This window comes from Protopterus annectens, chromosome 7.part0 (genome assembly GCF_019279795.1).
Source record: "Protopterus annectens isolate FY-2018-M chromosome 7.part0, PAN1.0, whole genome shotgun sequence".
Lineage (NCBI taxonomy): Eukaryota > Metazoa > Chordata > Ceratodontiformes > Protopteridae > Protopterus > Protopterus annectens.
Window position 1 is genome coordinate 779,267,417 of NC_056739.1, and position 22,688 is coordinate 779,290,104.

The window sequence follows — 22,688 nt, forward strand, 5'->3', positions numbered from 1 at the left end:
TTCATGCAGAGACACACTCACAAAGAAATACATCAGTTTTTCACCTGCCCGTACCACTTCACACACATGCAGACTATCACAACAGTACTGTTGGGTGCTATACATCTGTTGTTACTGGCTCTGAACACTGTGTACTCTGAGAGATACTTGTACTTCTTACTTGCACACACTCACTTCTTTTGTGCCTGCCTTGTCCACCCTGCATCTCCACTGCAAATGATGTTTGTGCCCTGCTCTTTGCACATGTCTTTGCTATTTAGTGTTGTATATATGTCTGATGCACACAGTGGATAGCTAATGCTCGTTTATTCATAAGTTTGCATTTATCAATATGCATTTCTTGTTCATACTCATTTGAGAATGATTGCTTCTATAATTGTTGAACCACATTGTATTTCAGTTAGTATTGTCATTACAGCACTGTAAGCAGTAAGTACTGAAGGCCTGCTTCTTGCTGTACTTGTGCAAATGAAGGTATAATTGACTTGATTCATGTTTCATTGATCATCATATTCTTTTGGCTGTTCCCGTTAGGGGTCGCCACAGCAGATCACCTGTTTCCATTTCTTCCTGTCCTCTGCATCATGCTCTGTCACACCAACCACCTGCATGTCCTCTGTCACCACATCCATAAACCTTATCTTAGGCCTTCCTCTTTTCCTGTTACATGGTAGCTTCATCCTTAGCATCTTTTTCCCAATATACTCAGCATCCCTCCTCAGCACATGTCCAAACGAACGTAATCATGCATCTTTGGCTTCATCTCCAAACCTTCCAACCTGGGCTGACCCTCTAATATACTTATTCCTAATCCTGTCCACCCTCGTCACACCCAGTGCAAATCTTAACATCTTTAATTCTGCCACATCCAGCTCAAACTCCTGCCATTGATGATGGTCAATTAAATCGCTTGATGGACTGCATTGTTTGTAATAAAGCAAATATCTGACAGATGAAGTATTACTGACATAACTGTACATTCAGATAAATGCTCTGCTAAAAGGCATCTACATATTTGGACAAATGCTCTACTTAAATACATATACATATTGCCATATGAGAATAATCAGTTCTATGACTTTATTTTTCTTTACACGTTCTTCACTTACTTTGTCATTAATGCAGTTACAAATTGTGTCCTTGGTGGCTGTCAATGTCTGATGCCATCAGAATACAACCATTACATGGTTAAGTAAAGGTTGTTCTGTTTGTAAAGCATCAATTTCCCTAATTGTATGTGGGTGGGATCTGACACTATGTGCTAGGTAGTGCATGTGTGTGCTATCCTTTGGCTCTTAGCCAGGCATAATATGCACACCTGCATCTATCCCTGTGCAGCTGCTAGTTCTCCCTCATACTCCTCATCTGTGCCTTGCCTGTGGTCCTTGACACTGTGGTCCAGCCTTTCTATCCTTGTTGAAGCCATTTCCTGGGTATTATATCATGTAACATGCCATAAACTGAAATATTTCAGCAGAGGTGCCTGGGTCATACTGCAGTGCACCTCCTGATGTATCTAGACAATGCAACATTGATTTCAGCAGTCCAAACACACACTCCACAGTATTCCTAGTTTGAGCATGGGTATCATTGCATCCTTGATCAGTGGGGATGTGTGGGTTTCTCATGGATGTCATGAGTCTTGGCTCCAGTGCATAACCTGCAACCCGACTAGACAGCCTTGAGGAATATCACCCTTAGCAAACCTGGTGTACAGCTCACAAGTGTGTCATGTGTGTGAGTCATGAAAACTGCCTGGGTTACCTGCACAGACATTGTAGATGATCCAATGAATATTACAGGCAACCTGGAGTGGAAACCTTTTCTGTTAATGTACCTCCTTCCCTGTTCCCAGGTGGAGCTTTTATTTCTATGTGTGTGCAACTTATGACCCCCAACACTTCAGGGAAGTGTGCTTCTGCATAGAATTATTCCATGGTTCTTGATCTCTCCTGTTGGGTTTGTGAGAAATGTAGTAGCATTGCATTTAAAAAATTATGTAATATTCTAGAGGCTGATGCCTTTCACACTTCTAATATATCCCCTGTGGGTCTCTGAGAAGTGCCAATAGCTCATATACATAATGCTAAACATACCTTTGTTTCCACTGGATTGGGTTTTCCATGATTTCCTTGGGGCCTGAGGTGAGGGTTGGTAGAGGTTGCATATTTCCTGCAGTGTTTCCCTGTCCACCCTGTATCTCTCAACAATTTCTGTGTCCTGCAGTCCATGATAAATCAAACGGGGTCTAAACACCTACACATCCTGATTTAAAGCCTGTTGCACATACACCATAATACCAGCAGCAACTCCAATATCTTTTTTTTTTCCTAAGTGTAATTATGCCTGTATTTCAAATAGTTTTGGTGTACGTGGCAAAAGCCTACACTGAGTGCTGAGTGTACATGATTGCTTTATAGCTTCCTTAATAGCTCTGCCAAGTTGGATTGGTTAATTAGCAAGTACTTTATTTCTTTATGCTTTCATTAGCACATTCTGACATTTATCTGTGTTTGACTTAATGAATACCAAATAGCTTGCTCTCGTGTTGGTAGCATGGTGCTCCACCAACACAATAGCTACACTTGTATTTGCTAATGAATCTGGCCCAATATCTTTCTACTTCTTCAAAATATTTTTTATAAAACACTCAATAAACAACAGGATAGTCAGACATACACTGAACATTGCAAAATCTAATAGCTATTACAGAAAACAGACAACAAAATCTCAAATATATCTATGTCTGTCAGAACATGTAAAATGACAGTAGTTGCCATAACATTTAATGATGGAAAATGTAATTTGTTCTGAGTAAAGAATATTATTTGTGGTTCTTATTTCATAAAAACACACTGATGATATGGTTATTGAGTTTCTCAGTCTGATAAAATCTCAAAGGTACATGTTTGTTGAGAGCAAAGTAACACAAAAAAGAGAGAGCCCCCATAAAGCTATATATATATATATGTAGCTTGGCTCTGTGGCACAGAGGAATAGTGTCCAGACTGTGAACCATGTAAGCAGAGTTCACTTATAAGATGCAGCACTGGAGGAGCCAGCAGGGGGAGAGAGAGGTGTGTAGAGATGGGCTGCTCATGTCTCTGAGACGGACACGGAGAGGGGGTGGCTTGAGTGCTGAGAGAGAACATGGAGAAGTAAGATTCCTTTTGTTGAGATCAAGGAAACCACTTCCCATGATCTAAGGAAAGGGTGGGGTTGCTTGCTGGCAATGTTACTTGTGGAAGTGAGGGAAACTAGCACAGAGCATTGTTTGGCCTATTTTGGATACTTAGCCAGGCAAACACATGAGTAGATAAAGCTAGAGAGAAATATTCTTGACCTTGAGGGATGTCTGAATGGTGGCTCCCCTGGTTAGCTTTTTTCCCAGTGATGAAGAATGAATAGTTTGATTGTCAGGGAAGAGGTTGATGATCAACTAACAGTAGGGGCAAACAGCCAAAAACAAAAGGCTACATAGGATTACTTGTGGTACCTAGCAATATAAGATTACATCTCTGAAACCACTTGAAATATTCTAGTAAATATAACTACATAATATGTCATGACTGTCTACAGCATAATGTGTGTTCTTTTAATATATTTCAATGCAATCATAAATCCAGTGACAAAAAAAACCTTCCCTATTCAGGAGAAATGTATTTATTTACACGTGCATTCATTTTGTTTGATAACCAGGGTAGATCATTGATCCAGATGAACCTACTTCAGTTTCAGCTCAGACAAATATAACTAACAGTAAACAAGCAAGTTGACAAAAAGTATTATGAATACAAACAAAATATAGTATGAAGATAGCAATAAATTAATAACAGTAATAATAAATCACACTGTGTAAGGGACAATAGGAAGGGATGGCTTGAGTAAGAAGAGACTGTATTAGTGAAGGGATAGAGCACAAAGGTAAAGAAATAGCCTATTAAAAAGATAGTCCCCAGGATTCACTAATCTTCCATGTAAAACTAGATTAGTGTTACACGAAAGCGCCAGTCTAAGAGTATGACGGCAGCGCGCCATGCATATTAATGAGGTCACGCTGCCTCAACTCTAAAGCTTACATGGAGCATGGACGAGTGTAGGGGGTGTGTCGGACTGCCAAGCAGTCCAAACATCCATGCCCCTGCAATGAAGAAACTCGAGAAATGTCGACTTACATGAGCAAGTCCACTCACATGTGCACACTATAACACTACACTCCCCCATATGTTAAGCCAAGTACAAATGTAAAAATTAAAAGAAATTTTTTTGTTTTTGTTTTATTTCCGATATAGCTGCCCGTATTTGCGATTGTTTGTGCGGGGTTGCCCATTGCTTAGCTACAGTTAGCAGCTTAGACACTGAAGAGGATAATAAGAAAAATATATGCAAATTAAGCAAAATAGCGATAGTGTAGTGGTTAGAGCCTTCGCACAAAAAGGAGGCATTCCCAGTTCAAGTCCCACTACTGCATGTTCCATTTTCTGTTGGAAATCTGTATACAAAAATATTTCCTGACATTTATGTATAAGTTTTGTAGAAAGCACTGAAATGTTAAATAGTTTAGTCTAAAATTACAATTGCCAGCACACACCTACTATCAACTCTTTTATATGCCTCCCCCCCTCTTTACAAACCTAAACAAGACAACCCTTAACAAACTTGCTTCTTGTTACAATCACATAGCTAGATTTGCCACAAATTCCACCTTTAGAATGCACCACTGCACTAATTTGAAGCAACTAGGGTGGTTAGAGTTTTCCAGCCAACTCCATTTCAACCAACTCAAAAGGGCTCACCAGATACTGTATCACCCAGAGAAAACACCAGCTCTGAAAAACATCATTCACCCCTATATTAACCTGCAATCTTTACGCTCCTCCAATAAGATCTTAGCTCAAACTACCAAAGCCAATAATTCTGCTGGGATTCTCTATTCTCAAACTTTGTAGGTAAAATGTGGAACTCCCTACCGACCATGCTCACCTCAGAACCTTCACTCCTACAATTCAAAAAAAGCTTAAACCCCATCTCAATACTCTCTGGCAATGTCCCTGTTCCAAACCTGATTAACCACTATCATTTACCCTTCTCTTACCTCTCTATCCTTAACCGCTTTTTAACAACGCGCCTCGCCTTTGTAACTGACCTATGTTTTTTTTTTTTTTTATATGCTGCTGTTATTTTTTTCCCAAGATGTGATGTATCTTTATATTGTATTTAGAACTCAACTATCTTCCTTTTTTGCATTAACAATATTCATATGTCTGTTATGTACCTGGAGCTTTTCTCTCCGGGCCTCCGCTGAAAATGGACATGTATCCAGTCGGACTCTCCCGGTTAACAAATGTAAAATAAATAAATAAATAAATGTAGTAGTGAACGAATTATATACATATGAAGGTGAAATGGTTATGCATTCTGAGGCATGAGTACCTTATTTTAAACAATATATATAAAACAAAAAAAACACTCTGAAGCCAATATCCTACGACCTCTGTAGAATTTACCAAGTTTATTAAAAGTCACAGAATCACAAACCACACAGCCACAAAGTACTCCAAAAGGTCAACCGCTTTCATCATAAGACTTCATCAGAACAATAAAAGCTTGTGCAATTACCCCTTTTATACTAACAAGCTTCTTTAATTAGACAAACAGCCCTTAAAGTTGAAGTGGCAAAATATTTACATTCAAGCAGAAAAAACAATTATCTTAACTAAAACATATTAAATTACATTAGAAAACTACATAAAAATTTCATAAAAGATATATTAAATATCCTTAATAAAACTTTAAACAATAAATGGAAAAAACATATATATTTGTATCTTAAAAAATATATATTTATTTTATTTATTTATTTAGTTGTAGTTGATTTACCAGGACAGTCCATTGGGCCCGAAGTACCCGTTTTCAATGCAGTCCTGGGGAGAAAAGCTCCAAAACAAAGTACAAGGAATTACAAGTAATTGAGGTTCACATTTTAACACTTACAATCATATTAAACAGATCATATTAAAAGCAATTATCAACAACAGTGGTAATAAGGCAATAATAGTGGTTGATAGGAGTAGTCAAATGTGGGTCTAAGTCAAAAAGGAGATGGTTTCATAGAGAAGGGTCTAAGTTATAAGTAGTAAAATTCTAGTATTCTGGTTACATTTTATATGTAAAGTATAGCATAGCCAATGGCAATAACAATTGCAATATGATGTATCTTGAAAGGAAAGTAGAATTTGAGACTTAAGGAAAATTAGAATTTGAGACTTATTAGGAGTTGTTGCTTACTTATGTTAAACTAATTAAGAGAAGAGGCAGTCAGTAGGGGATGGGTTGAACTAGGAGGGATGAGAGCAGGAGCATTCCCAGGAGGATGATAAATGTGTATGCAGGGATTTTTTAAAAGCTGGGAGGTTTGTAGTAGTGCAGATGAAGGGGGGAAGGGAGTTCCATTGGCGTGCCAGGGCAAAGGACAGCAGGTTTTTTCCTGGAGAGTGAAGAGGTTTGTACAGTTCTATTAGATTTTGGTTATTAGATCTTAGGAGTCTTTGAGGCATGTGCATTTTAAAGGTGGAGGTGAGTGAGGGACAGAGGGTTGGTTGGAAAATGATTTTGTGGGCAAAACTGAGCTGAGTAAAGGACAGATAGTTAGGAAGCTCAAGCCTGTTTAGTTTGTGGAGAGATACACAGTGGTGGGCAGATGCTTTGTGGCCAGTGGCAAATTTTGCAATTTTATTATAACATGTGGACAGTTTTGTTTTAAGGGATGATTGAAGGTTTGTTAGGACAGGAGCGCCGTAAAGAAGGGAAGGGATAAGGAATGTTGTAGCCAGAGTGAGCTTAGTAGTTGTAGAGAGGAATTGATTTTGGTGATAAAGCATGCCAAGTTTAATGTGGGTTTTTTTTATGTTTAGTAGTAAGTGGCTATTGAACGTGAGTTTGTCATCAATCTGGACCCCTAGTAATTTGCTTTCTGATACTAGTTCAAGAGGTGTGTGGTTTTGGCTGATGATAGAGAATGTATTTTTGTCAATGGTTGTGTTTTTTGAGGGGGTAAATATCATAAGCTTGGTTTTTGATGTATTGAGAGCAAGGTGATTGTTTTTCATCCACTGTTCAGTGGTAGAGAAGGCGTCTTGGGTTAATTTTAAGAGAGTTGGAATGGATGTGGCTGTGCAGATAATTGTGGAGTCATCTGCATATTGAATGAGTTTGGCATGGGGCACTGAGTGATAGAAGTCATTTATGAATATATTGAAGAGGAGAGGGCCCAAGATGGAGCCTTGTGGGACTCCAGTGGGTGTGTTCAGGAAGGGGGAGATGGCTGTTTTCCATTTGACTGCTTGTTGCCTGTGGGAGAGATAGCTGGTGAACCAATTGATAGCGGCAGGGGAAAGGTTTAAGTTAGATGGCTTAGTAAGGAGAAGGCTATGAGATATAGTATCAAAGGCTTTAGAGAGGTCGAGAAGGAGGGTGGATACAATACAGCCAGAATCTCTAGCTGCATTTACAGTTTCTAGGAAGGAAAGGAGGGCAGTCATGGTGCTGTGGCCGGGTCTGAAACCATGTTGTGTGGAGGTTAGTAGGTTATTATCTAGGAGATAGGGGAGGAGTTGAAGATGGATGCATTTTTCTAAGAGTTTTGATATTGGAGAAAGGATGGCGATGGGGCGGAAGTTAGAGATGTAGTTGTTTTTGCCTCCTATAGGGACATTAGGAAGGGAATATATATATATATATATGTGTGTGTTAAAAATTAATGTGTGTAGGGACGAACAGTAAGGGTTTAAAATTGTGATGCCCGATACCTTAATTCGGGCTTAATACTGATGTGATCATTGATTCCTGGGGCAACAGTGGCATTTAACCTAAATTGCCATCTCGCTTCAGCTCTAAGCAGTTGGATAGCCAAATCACCTCCCCTTATATCCTTACCAACAACCTTCAGAATACCAAACAGAGAGGAATGATCCGGGTTCATGGATACATGTTTAAAAAGGGCATTATTTTCATCTTTCCGTGAAATACTGTACAGATGTTATAAGTTCTCCTATTCAGTTTTCTTTCAGTTTTCCCTACATAAAAATACCTACATTCTTGACAAACAGCAAGATACACTAAACCCTTTGTGGTGCAAGAACCTGCCCCAAAGTTTACAACTATTTTGCAGGGTCCCAATTCAACCGATGGGGCACCTATTATAAATTTACAGTATTCACAGGCCCCACATTTAACAGCCCCTTTTATATTACCTTTTTTAACTGGAACTTGATTTTCCAGAAGTCTTTTTAAGTTTCTATTGACCCTATAAGTGAAAAAGTGAAGAAAACAACGAAAGTTCGTTCACCAGAGCTAACGTCCTGCAGCGATGCAAATGCGTCTCAAAGGAAGTCCAACAATAAAAAGTTGATGTGAAACCATTTAATGAAGACAAAAATAAAAATAAAACAAATACAAAATAAAAGTCCCTTGGTTAGTACGATAAGCGCTTTCGATAAAATCTTCCTCAGATCGTTACAGAGTATGGGACTGTATGTTCAAATTTAAATAGTAGGATATTGGTTCGTTGTCCAATCAGTAAACTACAAGAATTATTCAGAACCAATCAATTGTGAAATTGCCTCATCTGCTATACATATACATTACTATAGGCAGTCACTTTGTCGACAAGTCTCCTATTAACTCTAAAAAAGGACAATCTAGATAGGACGGATGATATATCCAATCAGAAGTCTCGAATGAGTGATTGTGTCCAATGTAAGAGAACCTTTAGAAAATACGTTGCTTGCTTCAGTGATCATTCGCAAACAACTGACGCTGATATGTTTACATTTTCAGAATCCTCTTTGAAAGTGCAAGACTTCTTCCTTAATGTTCAGATATTAAAATAATGACTTTTGAAAAATTAAAAAGTCACATAAAAAATTAAGAGGCTTGGTTCATCTTTCAACACTTACAGGCTACTAAACACGGCCAATCATTTTTGCCTATTCCGGTTTTTGAGCCAATCATGACATTCGAGAGTGTTATATTCTCGTATACCGTACTACTGAATTTACAGCTAGTTCCAATTGCATTTTCTGCTTTTCAAAGAAATAAAAAATATCATCATCCAAAGCACTCTTATTAGGTACTCCAGAGGTTCCTAAATGTGATTCAAAGACATCTTATGTATACATGTTATATATCACCACTAGTATATTATGTAAACTTTCATGCATATAAGGGTTCCTGCATATTTCAATACTAATTTGGCTTAACACCATGGTCTTTTTGTGGAAAAAGTCCACAAATATACTACCAAGTATGGGTGGCCAATCAGAGCTCTTTATCAGGAGAAATAACCAATCCTTAATTCATATGCATTCTTGCAATGATAGTTGGTAATAGCTGTAATACCGTTATTTGGAAAAGAATCACTTGCCACCAACGGTGGAACTTCTTTATGTAATTAGTTGTCAAGATGGTTACTATATATTCCCATACACTCCAAAGGCTTTCAAAATGGGATTAATGCAAAACATTTTCTATGTCTTATCAAGTGGAATCTTCTTGAGATGCACTAGACTCCTACAGATAAACGTCAATGTGTTTATTCTGCATGTGGTGGCTCATTATTTTTATACTATTTTACAGTCGGTCTTCTCAATTTCAAGACTGGTTTTAAAGGAATAACACTATTCAGACCTGGAGGTTGATCCGCTCTCAAGTTGATTATCCATTTTGTTTCTCTTAGCTCAGTCAGATTTTTGATATCGCCCTTTCTTGGTCCAGTATAGATATTTTCAATAACTTTGAACAGAAACGAATGTCCTCTGTTGGCTTTTATGTGGGAAGCCAAAGCATTGTGTATGTCTTTATTCATGATGTCCCTTTGATGTCTTTGTACACTTTTTTTAAACATCTGGTTAGTTTTCCCCACATAGAATGATCGACAAAATTTGCATGTGGCCAAGTAGATAACATTCTGTGATGTACATGTTGCTTTTACATCAAATATATATTCTCTGTTGCTTACAGGATGATCAAACCGATTACTACAATCAATGAATGAACATATATTACAATTAGCACACATAAAAGTGCCTTTTCTTCCTGTTACTGGAATGCTGTTATGGTAGTTGACACACAACAATCTTTTTATATTCTTTTTATTTTTATAATTAATTTGTGGCCTTTCTCCAACAATTTCCTTTAACTGAGGATCTTGTGTAAGAACTGGCCAAAATTGGGCTATCACTTTCTGGATTTGTTGGTTATCAGTACTATAAGTTAAGAGAAGTCTGGTTTTAGTATTCTCTTGTGTAGGTTTCTCATTACGTTCTCTGATGGTGGGTTGTAGATCTTGTTCTTTATAACCTCGCTCTTTAAGATTTTTCTGTAGGATCTGTATTTCTTTATTCCATGTGGACTCCTGGCTACAACATCTGTGAATCCTATTAACTTCATTAGTCATAATATTCTTTGTAATATGCCTGGGATGCATACTGCTCTTCAACAAATAGTGGTTTCTCCATGTACATTTTCTATATAATTCGAAATCCAAGTTTCCTGTCTCATTAAGTTTAATGTTGACATACAAAAAGCTCACCACATGTCTAGAGTGATTTGCTGTAAATGTCAAATATGAAGTGGTGGCATCAAGATATTTATGAAATTGTTGGAATTGCTCAACATCACCTTTCCATAAAATAAAAAGGTCATCAATGAAACGTCCATAATATAAGATGTTACTATACCATGGATTATCGATGTGTAGGACATGTAGTAGTTCCCATTCTACTAGAACTAGATTTAAATAACTATTAGCACGGGGGTGCCCATGACTACCCCCCATTTCTGTAGATAGTTGTTCTCACCATATATAAAGTAATTATTCTCCAGAATTAATTTGAGCAGATCACAAATGGTCCGAGTTTCCATTGGTGTCTTCTTAGATGATAATATAATACTGATTCTATTCCAATATCATTTGGGGTTGTGGTAAAGAGACTATTGACATCTAAAGCAGTTAACAAGAGGTCACAATTAGTCATTATACTATCCATGACTGGGTTTAATTTATTTAAAAAGTCATCCGTGTCTTTTAATACGGTTTCAAAATAGCTTAAAAGTTCTCTCCGTTCTTTCTCCACATATACAGACATGTTCTCAGTGACTCATCCTTGGCCTGAGACGATGGGACGTAAAGGTGGATTCAAAAAATCTTTATGTATCTTAGGAAGTCCGTTTATACATGGAATTGTGGGTTTGGAAACATCCAAAAAGCTGTATAGTTCCATGTCAATTTGCCTTTGTAGAACCATGTCATTCAAGTAAGAAGTGACTTTATTCACAGCCTGAGTTATCTTATTAGATGTGACCTCAATATATGTCTTGGAATCCTTCAACATATCCTCCATCCTATTTTGGTACCATACCGTGTCCATAACCACTATGGCTCCGGCTTTATCAGCTGGTTTCAAAATGATGTTCTTATTTTGCTGTAGAGAGCGTATTGCTTCCTTCTCAGTAGATGTTATATTCCTATAATGCTTGGTATGCGGTTCCATTCTCAGTTTTTCAACTTCATTTGTACAGACTCTGGTGAATAATTCAACTGCCGGATGACTAACTGGTACAAAAGTACTTGGTTTCTTTAATATGGTATGCTGCTCCTGTTTATTCCCAAAAATGCTCTTTAAAGTCACATTCCGTCCAAAACATTTAAGATCAATAACAAACTCATCTAAGCTTGATCTAAAAGCAGGAATGAAAGTCAGACCCTTTTCTAAAATGGATTGCTCAGCAGGTGTTAGAGTATGTTTAGAAATGTTAACTACCAATGATCCTTTTCCATGAATGTTTTCTTCCTTTTTCGATCCTGACTGCGACCTTTTGTTCTTGTATTGGTGCTGTTTCAAAAAAAATTGGCAAAGTAGCAGATGGAAGGAGATGCGTACCATTTTTCTTAGGTATGGCCCCCGAGACAGTAGTCCATGGTATATTCTCTCGATTACCATCCTGGACACTACTATGTTGTTCCTCTGATACTTGGTTGATTGATTGGTTCTCATTACCGATGCACATTGGTGTAATGGAATTCACACTAGTAGTAATAGAATTCATGCTTTTATAAGATAAAGTTTGAAATCTCGGTTCTCCTATATGCTCCTCTCTAGGCCATTCAAAGATTCTTTCTTGCTTGAAATCCATGACATCTCTACTCAGTTTCTTAATTTTCTGCTCTTTTATCTTGGACTCATAGATGTTAATATTGAATTGCAAAGTCTCCAATTTACTGATCTGATAAGGGGTAAGGTTTACTTTCTCCAACTCTGATTGTTTCTCTTTGATCAATTGGGCAATTTTATCTTCTTCAGGTTTAAAGTATTCTAGGAGAAGCTTTATATAGCGAAAACTGGGTTCTAAATTTATGGCTTGCCAGCTTGCTAACAAGACAGGATGTTGATTTCCATAACTGGGCATGCATTTGACTCGCATCCCCCTAGGTATGACTTGATGATGGAGACATGCTTCTAAATTAGATGTGTCCAACCTGCGGCCCGCGGGCCGCATGCGGCCCTCAGAGCTTTGTCATGCGGCCCTCTACCTCTAACTCCAACATTGATGTGCACATGCCCCAAAACACTTTTTTGTTGTGTTTTTCGCGCCCGTGACCTGTAACTGTAACATTAGTTTGTGCATCCACCAAAGCATCCTTCTAGTTTTGATTTTTTTGCGCCAAAGAAGGGTCTGTGTGTTTGCGCCATTATTTTGTGCCAAAGAATCAGTGTGTGTGTTCTTGCTGAAGATGGACTTGTCTATGGATTTGCTGCAATTGCCTTTTAAAGAGACAGCACTTAACCTGTGTTAATAGGTAAGTATGGTCTGAGTGAGTGCATGCATGAAAGCAGAATGTTTGTGTGCGTGAAAGTAGAAGTGTGTGTGTGTGTGTGTGTGTGTGTGTGTGTGTGTGTGTGTGTGTGTGTGTGTGTGTGTGTGTGTGTGTGTGTGTGTGCATGACAGAGAGACACATGCACAAAGAGGCTAACATTCAAACAAGTTAGCTCACAAATGCATCCTACATTAAAAGTACACTTTCATTAAATTGCAGCTTTTCTGACAGGGAGAGTGTTGTATGGAATATGAAATCATACCTCTCAACTATATGGATTTTCGAAGAATGTCTGGATTTTTGCCTCTTCTTCCAATTTGTGTCTTTTGCTTAGGAAATAAAAGTAGTCATCCAAGGTAAAGTAGTCCCAGGGAGTAAGAATGAGACAGCAGTCTAGGGTTAATGGGCCAGTAGTGGATTGACTAATGTGGGACTGTAGCATATAAAGTTTTTTTTTTTTTTGACAAACAAAAAAAAAATCACCCAGTACTGTCTTGTCATTGGTGGGTTCTAAGCAGTGGTAGATTGGTCAACAGTAAGCATAACTTTGGTGGATCATCAATACTGGCAAATCAGGTGGGCACAATGTCATTTTTTAAATATTGGGGGTTTTAGTATGTATGTGTGTGTTTGTGTTGGGAGTGCTGCAATAGTAGATGATTATTAAAGACAGAGACTTACAAACTGTGGAGAATATGTTTCTTTGTTTCAAAACCTGATACTTGGGTACTAGGAATGCCAAAAATAGATTTTTTAAGACATAGCTTCTTGCCATTTACAGTGGATGGATATTTACATTTAATGGACAATGTTAGCAGTATGAGTGTGGTCCTGTAGAGATCTGGAGGATGCTAAGTCTACCACTGCCAATGTCTTGTAAAGTGACCTGGAAATGGATATTGGAATGTTACTGAAAAAATACAGCAAGTGGGCTTTAAAATGTAGTTTAATTAAACAAAGTGCACCTGCAATTTACAGGCCATAATTTCATTTATTTCCGGTAGTCCAGATCCTTGTAGATTGTATACCATTAGACTTAATTAGGGAGAGGTGTCATTCTGTGGAAATAAGCAGACCTAGTTTCAGTGAAAGCTCTGTGGTTGTTTGCAGGTAGGAAGTTGCAGGATGTGGAGCCACTGTGTTTTATTATTTTCAATGGATTTGTCATTTCAAAATATGGTTTTCTTTGTTGCAAAAGAAGGCAAGATTGAATGAGCCATATAATGCTTAACTGACAATAATGGGATAGAAACATTATAAGTGATGTATAATGTTTGCAGCTATACTTGTTTCAATGGTGTCTGTGATGCATAACTATTTTTGGGCCTGTGTCCCAATTTTATTTTTCGCTTTGTCCAGAATTCTTGCTCTAAGGTTGAGAGGTATGGTTACATGCTAAATCAGAAGGTTGTATTTACCTTGGAAGACTTTTCAGCATAATTATGAGAAACAGCATTTTCAATATCTCCACTTATTTACAATATAAACTGCCATGTAACCTTGCAAATGACTTTTGTATTACGCTACTTTAATTATTTTGGAATTGACAGGTATGCTTCATTGGTTCGGACATAAGCATAGTACGCTGTGACTGATTTCTTGCAGCAGTCTGTGGTTTACTTATCACACTAACTTTTCTATGTTTCTGGGTGTGTGATCAATTTAACAGTTTTAAAGATGTTTTCCAAAATTAAATAAATACATAATAAATAAAAAGTAATCCTTTCTTCACTTTGAGCTATTGACAAAGTGTGGGAATTTGTTTTTTTCAAAAGCAATGGTCAGCATTACAGCTTTGTAAACGGTCAGTCTGTGAATAACTTCTGCACAAATTAAAATGTCTGAATGTCAAACGTCTTTAGATTGGAGGGAAGTTGTATGTTTACTCCAGTATGTAGTATGATCTTAGAGAGTTTATAGATTTCTTATTGATTTAATTTTTGCTGTGCAGTAGTTTGTTGATTTATTGATGGTCCTTTTGGTGGTGGAAAATTGCATGGATGAATCCAGCTCTACTATGATTTTTTTTTCCAGATATTTTGACTTCCAGACAATTTCAATCAGTGAGGCTGTATCATGTGATTACTGAGGTTGCCTATTTTACAAGTAGGGGCTCCTTTTCTGTGTGTGTGTGTGTGTGTGTGTGTGTGTGTGTGTGTGTGTGTGTGTGTGTGTGTGTGTGTGTGTGTGTGTGTGCGTGCATGCGTATAAGAGAGAGAGAGATTTAATATGTATACTGAATATATTTTTGCAAATGCAATTCTTAGTTAAATAGGCCCCTCTTCTTAGACAAGTAGACTTGAGTAACCAATATTAGATCTTAGCCATCCAGCTGGGAAAGTTTAGTATGTGGATTTTCCTTCCAGTTTGATGAAGGCTATGCTACTTACTTAAGGAGTACATTCATGGCTATCCATCCAGTTGTAGTGTTGTTGAACTACATTGTTTGATAATGAGAGGAGCTTTTTACAGAAGTTGAAAGTTTTTGTGTCAAGAACCTGTCCATACAAAGTGGCTTGTTTATGATGCAGTGAAGGCTGTGGTCTTTGTAGTAAGTGTTTTAGATATAACCAGTATTTCTGAGGTGGAGAAAGTCTCTTAAGGCAGGATCTTTCTTAGCCTGGAAAGCAAGCCAGTGATGAAATTTATAGGGGCCAGTGAGAGACAGAGGAAAGCAAGAAGCTTTTTAGTCTGTTTGGATAACTAAGTGAACTCAGTCCTTTGACCTTTTTTTGTCAGAAATGGTTGTAGTCTTTCTTTTGGCATAGTGTTTTGCTGAGGCACGTGCAAAAAGGGGTGTTGCACTCAATAATTGCTCTTGTAAAGGAAGAATACAGGGATGTTATGACCTCCTTGTCCCTGGATGAGATACCCTTACTAATGAGGTGGGCCATATAAAAAGCTTTCCGTACAACGGAGACAACGTGGTGGTCAAAAGTCAGGTTTCTGTCAACCTGGGTGCCCAAGCACCTCACGACTGATTGCGTGCTTACAACATTGTTATTAATGTGATAATTTGTGGGGACATCACTCTCCTCAAAGGGGATGATTGTGCATTTTTTGGCCTTTAGCTTGTGGCCATGTTTCTGGCACCAGTCATTTGTTTGGGTGAGACCCTCTTGTAGCTTATTCAGAATTGTTTTATTAAGTCAATAATGTGAATTCTTTACTTTATTGCAAATTTGTTGGCTTATTTATGTGGATTATAGTATTATAAGACTGCTAATGTTGACACTGTATGTGGATAGACTGCTGGAGTGGTTTTCCCAGTAAGAAATGCTATATATCTATATATTAACTAAGATGTTAGAGTTAACTGTTAGATTAGAGAATTAAAATCAGAATGAGAATTAGAATTTTAAGGCAACTATTAGGCATTTATTACATTTATTATTTGTTCAAATGCACCTACAGTACAGCCAGGATGTCGACTTTGGTCTCATGTGGCAGTGAAAGAGTTAACTATATGATATATTTTATATGCGGCCCCAAGACAATTTCTGTTCACTCAATGCGGCCCCAGCAAGCCAAAAGGTTGGACACCCCTGTTCTAAATGATATCTTTGACATGTTAGTCTTTTCAATTTGAAAGCTACTGCTTCAACGTCTTTAATGATTGCATCAAAATTGGAATTATCCATATCCTCAGAAGTACTAGTCAAGTTGGCTGAACCATTCATATCAAACTGTAAATTCAGTAGTGGGTTCAAACTGGCATCAGTATTTTCAATATTTGTTCCATGAATAAATTCCAGACTGGCATGATTCCCTTTCATCCTTGTGGTAGTTATTTCGTTAGCCATAGGCAGAGGAAGGACAAACAACAATAAAAGGTAAAAATGAATTCTCCCTCTGCTGCAGTGAACTGCCTAAGAAACAGTGAAGAAAACAACGACAGTTCGTTCACCAGAACTAACGTCCTACAGCAATGCAAATGCGTCTCAAAGGAAGTCCAACAATAAAAAGTTGACGTGAAACCATTTAATGAAGACAAAAATAAAAATAAAACAAATACAAAATAAAAGTCCCTTGGTTAGTACGATAAGCGCTTTTGCATTGCTGTAGGACGTTAGCTCTGGTGAACGAACTGTCATTATTTTCTTCACTGTTTTTTAGGCAGTTCACCGCAGCAGAGGGAGAATTCATTTTTACTTTATAAGTGAAAAAGGGTTCATCCCCTATTACGTTCAATAATTCCGGGTTTCCTTTACACATGGTCCAGTTGTTTTTAATAATACTTTTAACCCTGGATGAAGTTTCCCCATATCTTAACACCATCATGTGTGCATAATCTCTTTCTTGGCAGGGGGCTTGGTCAAAAGAAACCTCAATAGCAGCAAGTAATGGCTTGAATCTAAGACCCCATTCACTTATCATGTGGTCCCTAATGTTATTAACAAAATCCAATGGGTAGCCCCTAGCCCTAAACATACTAACCAAATGCTCTGTTTCTAACTTAACGAGTTCAAAATTTGAACACATTCTAACCATCCGGACCATTTGTCCTTTCATAATGTTCCTCTTCACAAAAATTGGGTGGCTACTCTTAAATTCTAAGTAATCATTAGAGAAAGTTGGCTTTCTATACACACATGATTCAAAACAGTTAGATCCCACATCCTTGGTTAATTTAACATCCAAATAATTAATATAGGACTCCCCATTATTACCAGTAAATTTAAAGTAATCACTTATCCCGTTAAGGAAATCCAAAAATTGTTCGTGAGTTTCAGCTCCTTTCCATAAAATGAAAAGGTCATCCAGGAACCTAAGATACAACAACCAATGTTCTTTATAAGGGGAATTAAAGACAAAGGTGGTTTCCCACCTATACATGACAACATTGGCAAAAAGGGGGGCACAACTATTGCCCATTGCCACCCCCTTCACCTGTCGAAAAAATTCCCCACCAAAACAAAATAATTTTTTTTTTTTAATTACCTCCATAAGTTCCATGATGAAATTAACCATGGTGTTGCTCAAATTGTTTTTTTCTACCAAAACTTCGTGGAAGAACTCAAGTCCCTTATCGTGTTTTTGGTGTACAGCTCATGTATATAATGACCTAGCAAAATCCAATTGCACAATATAAGGACATTAGGTAGTGTAATAATACATGTAAGGGACATATAACTGCAGTTAATAGGAATGTAGTGAAAACTAGAAGGATTTATAAGTTGTTAATTGAGCTATCTTTTTCCACCCTACTGTATGTGCAAAAAAATTCAATTCCACACCTCAATTGGTATGTCTAATCTCAAAACATTGGTTGGGACATATGTCCTATTGGTTTATAAATATTTGCATTTATTTCTATGCATGTGCCCTGTTAAAATACCACAATATTGGTGGCCTGTTGCCATAAATTCAACCTGCATGCTGTTGTAATGTCCACTATTGTTCTATATATGCATGTGTTATGCTTGCATTTCAACTGTTGAAAATCTGGTGTGTTGGGTTAATGGGAATACTTCTGCATGCTGTTATAACTAATTGGGAATGTTGTTGACTGTTACTAACCCATATCTTTATTAAACTTTCCAAAACATAGTTCGTATGGGAAGGTGGGTCCCAGCGGACCCACCTGTCCCACCTCAGCTGGACATGGCACCTGGCACCAGCAGATCTGGGGCTCACCCTGGGACCACCTCCTCCTCCGTTAGCCCTGTGCCACCTTCAGGTGGAAGCACTGCAGGAGATGGGGCTTGGCCCCCCCCATGCAAGCGTGGGTGGAGGAGGGGCCACCTATCACCCTTTGAATGGTCTGGGCAGTGGTGCGTAGAGAGATTGAACGTCCTGTTGCAAAACCTCTACACCAGCTTGAGGCACGAGTGGCCCAATTCCCGGGTCAGCCTGTCCCTCCTACACAGCCCCCAGCACAGCCACCCTCTGGGCTGTGAAGGTGCAGTGGTGACTTCCCATGGGTGGAGACCTCAGTCCCACTGTTTCCATCTGGGGGCTACTGGGCTTGCGATTTCCAAACATCCCTCCCCATCAAAGGTGTTCACCCACCACGTGTCATATACCGCCCCTGTATGCATCTTGTTTGTCTTGTCTGTTTACCTCCCCAACCTACCTCCCCAAATATACCTACTTCCCCTACTCCACATTCCACTCTCACCTGAAAAAAAGGGCAATCTGCTCCCAAAAAAAAAATTACGCCCCATACATAGCTGCCCATTTTGCACACATGTCCACTGGACACATAAAATGTTATTTAATTGGCATTACAACATACTTTGTTGTCCTCACCCCTCTCTCAGGGGTTGAAGGTTTCATATCTGCCTCCAAATTTATTCCATATGCACAGCTGTTGCTGTTAAAGAAATGGGCAGCTATGGACCTTCCCTACACCCGTCCTGCACATCCTGAGCTATTTTCCATACTGTCTTTCCCTCTTTGTGCCCCTTTTTCTTCACTTTCCTATCTCCCCATTTTTCTTTTCTTTCAAAGAAATTAGCGCAGGGGTTAGTGGGAGTAACCACTATTATGCAGTAGTTAGCAGGTTTGCTTGGGTTTGCGCTTGTTTGCGCATTTATAAGCATCACGCAAACCCGCTTACAACTGCTTAAAAGTGCCTTAGTCTCTCTGTATGTGAGGGCCGTTGTTCTGCTCAGGAGCAAAATAAAACACCTCTGTCAATCTCGAACCCCGGACCTTGTACACACTACACAACATGAAATACCACTAAGCCACAGTAGATATACATCAAGTTGGTGCTTAAATAAATATATCATGCATCAGAATGAGTGAATGTAAAGGAAAAAATAGGAATACCATACCACACAACTTGTTCTGTGGATGTTTACCAACAGTTGTGGGATTACATTACATGACTGTGATAAGAGAAGCAGCCATTCTAGCAGGTAATAATGTTACACCATCACTTTACAACCTCACACAGTATTACAGCAGGACAAACACTGGCATATCTGTTTAGGGCAGAGGCCATACCTCCCAACTGTTCCTAATTTTCAGGGATGTCCCTGATTTTGAAACAAATTTTAGCTCTGTCCCTCTGAATCCCTCCAAAAACTACTGACTTTGGCCAGAAAGGTGATGAATTACACTTAATAAATAATGACAATAATTAAGAGTTAGACACTTATTTTACTTCAGAAAAGGTGTATTCATTCATATGCTCTGATTCTCTCAGTGACTCAACTTAATGGCACTAATATTTTAAAGGTGTCCCTGACTGTCCCTGACTTTTTCTTTACTTTTCCCTGAGTCTGTTCAAATATGTACCTGAGTGGTTGAGAGGTCTGGCAGAGGCAGAAACACAGAGGCATATCAGCCTTTCTGCTGTTACACACTGTGCAAACAGCTTTGGAAGGAGTTTCAGAAGCATACCCTTATGTAGGAGTACAACACTGAAATACAAATGGATGTAGCCATGTACTGGTAGCAACCAACTGTAAGAATGCCATTGCTCTATTGCTGAAAAGACCTGTGTGGTGCACAGACAAAAATAACAGGCTATTCTCTGGCTATCATGTGGATAGGTCCACAGTTGGGAGTTACGCAGATAGACTACATGCCTTGATAAACTAACATGTACACAGCAACCCTGTAAGTCCAGCAAGATAAAATTCACACAATAATACTTACGCTCTCTGTACTTCTGCACCCCTACCCAAATGTAGAATATACCTGTGTGTGCAGGGTCTACCAAGGATGTAGGTAAGCATACTCACAGTACTGAAATGTATCCAGTTTTTCTGAGCAGCTTGTGCTAATGTCAACACTAAAAAAGCACAAACTGTTTAGAACTGAATAAATGAATATTCACAGTATAGCAGTTCACAAACAATTTATGTGCCAAAATTAATACATCTCAATAACTAGCTTTGTATGGCAGTTAATTGTAAAAGTTGAAAAGAAAATACATCTTTCCATGTATCTTGGGGTAGCAGTTTGAGGGGTGAGTACATTTCTACAATGTCAAGTGGGTACTGGAAGCAGCAACATTAGGTCCGAGTACAAAATGTAAATCTCTGGCTATACCCCTGGCTTCTGATATAATAACTATACCAACCTTCTGTCTTAAACAATGATGTCCACAGCAAACAAGGATGATCTCCATCTTGGGAAGCTGAAATGGCCATGCCTACATGAGTTAGCAATTTATAGTACTGGGTTGCTATGACAGTGATTACTGCAATTACTACACAGCAGGCTGCATGCAATTAGAAAATGATGGTCACTAATTGGTGCAGAGGGCATCACATGCTCATGTGCAAATTCCTACAAAAGCACGCTGCAATCTCTGCCAACAAACTCAATCATACTATTGCAGAGACTGACAGAGAGAGAGAGAGATGGAGAAAAAGAAAAAGAAATATTACCAAATCATACAAAGGAAAGGTATGTGACACATATGTATTTACTGACATATAGTAGATATTATTTTTTTTTCAAAACAGGTTTATTGTTTTAACATACAAGAGAAATATCATAACAATTTTATACAAGTAATTAAAAATAGATATGATTATAACATTCAACAAAACAACTAAAGTATTTACAAAGACATCCACTACAATCAGATCAATTAATTAAACTAAAATACCATGCTATTGAAATTAGGATTTTTTTAACAAATTTTGTAAATTATCCCATACAATATAATAAGATGTTTTTCTAGTTGTTCTTGACCTAATTGTGTTTATTTCCATATGGCACACTATATTCATAACATTTTTAAATTCATTGAACGAAGGAGGTGTATCTGAAATCCAATTTCTGGTTGTTATTTTCCTAGCCACTGCTAGAATAGACCATAACAAGGGAAGCTTAACCTTTTTAACACTTTGAGGTACAGGTGTGTTGAATAATATAAGAGATTTAGAAATAATGAAATTATCTGTAAAAGAGCCTGCAAAAATTCATTAACTGACTTCCAGTATTCTTTCAATTTTATACAGTCATAAAACATATGAGCCCAGTCAGCATTAATTTCTACATTACATCTCTTACATAGATTATCTTTATTATTTATTTTATTCATCATCAAAGGTGTATAAAAAGATCTATGTAAAAATTTCCATGTATAAAGTCTCCAGACAATGGAATACGTAGTTCTATAGGCAGATTCCAATATATATTGTTTATCTTGTTGATTTGGTGGGTCCCCATTAATAGAAGTGAAATAATTCCAGTATGTATCTACACTGTAAAAAGTTTCTTGTCTGATAATTTTATGTATGTATGAAAGTTTACCTTTATCAGAAACTTTATGTTGTAAATTTAATATCAAGTAATCAATCAGTGTTGGAATAGATTCTTTAACTGTTATAGACATTAGATCTATTCTATCAATGAGATGTTGTCTAAAGGTCTGAACCTCTAACCAGCAAGTTTCTCTTAGATCAAATTCTTGTTTTAAGAAATCTAGATTTTTAACTTTATTATCAGATATCAACTGATACCAGTACTTTAGATCATTATCTATAGCTAAATGAGTTCCTTCAGAAGTAGATGACAAAAGCATACCCTGAGTATACATTATAGGGAATATAATAAAATTCCATTCCCTATACTTAGGGTGCATGAATATAAAGTTACGATAGCTAATAATAATATTTAATGGGTACAAACCATATGTTTAGGTGTAATAGGTGAAGTACAAAATTCCTTTAGTAACCATAACATGGAGTTATTTACAACATATTTTATGTGTTAAGGAGATTTTCATGAAGTGCATACTAATTAGCTCCCAATAATCTTTCCATTTTGCGACATATGACTGATCTATTAATAAAGTAATAACTTTTACAATAGAAGAGATAGTATATAAATTAAAGTCTGG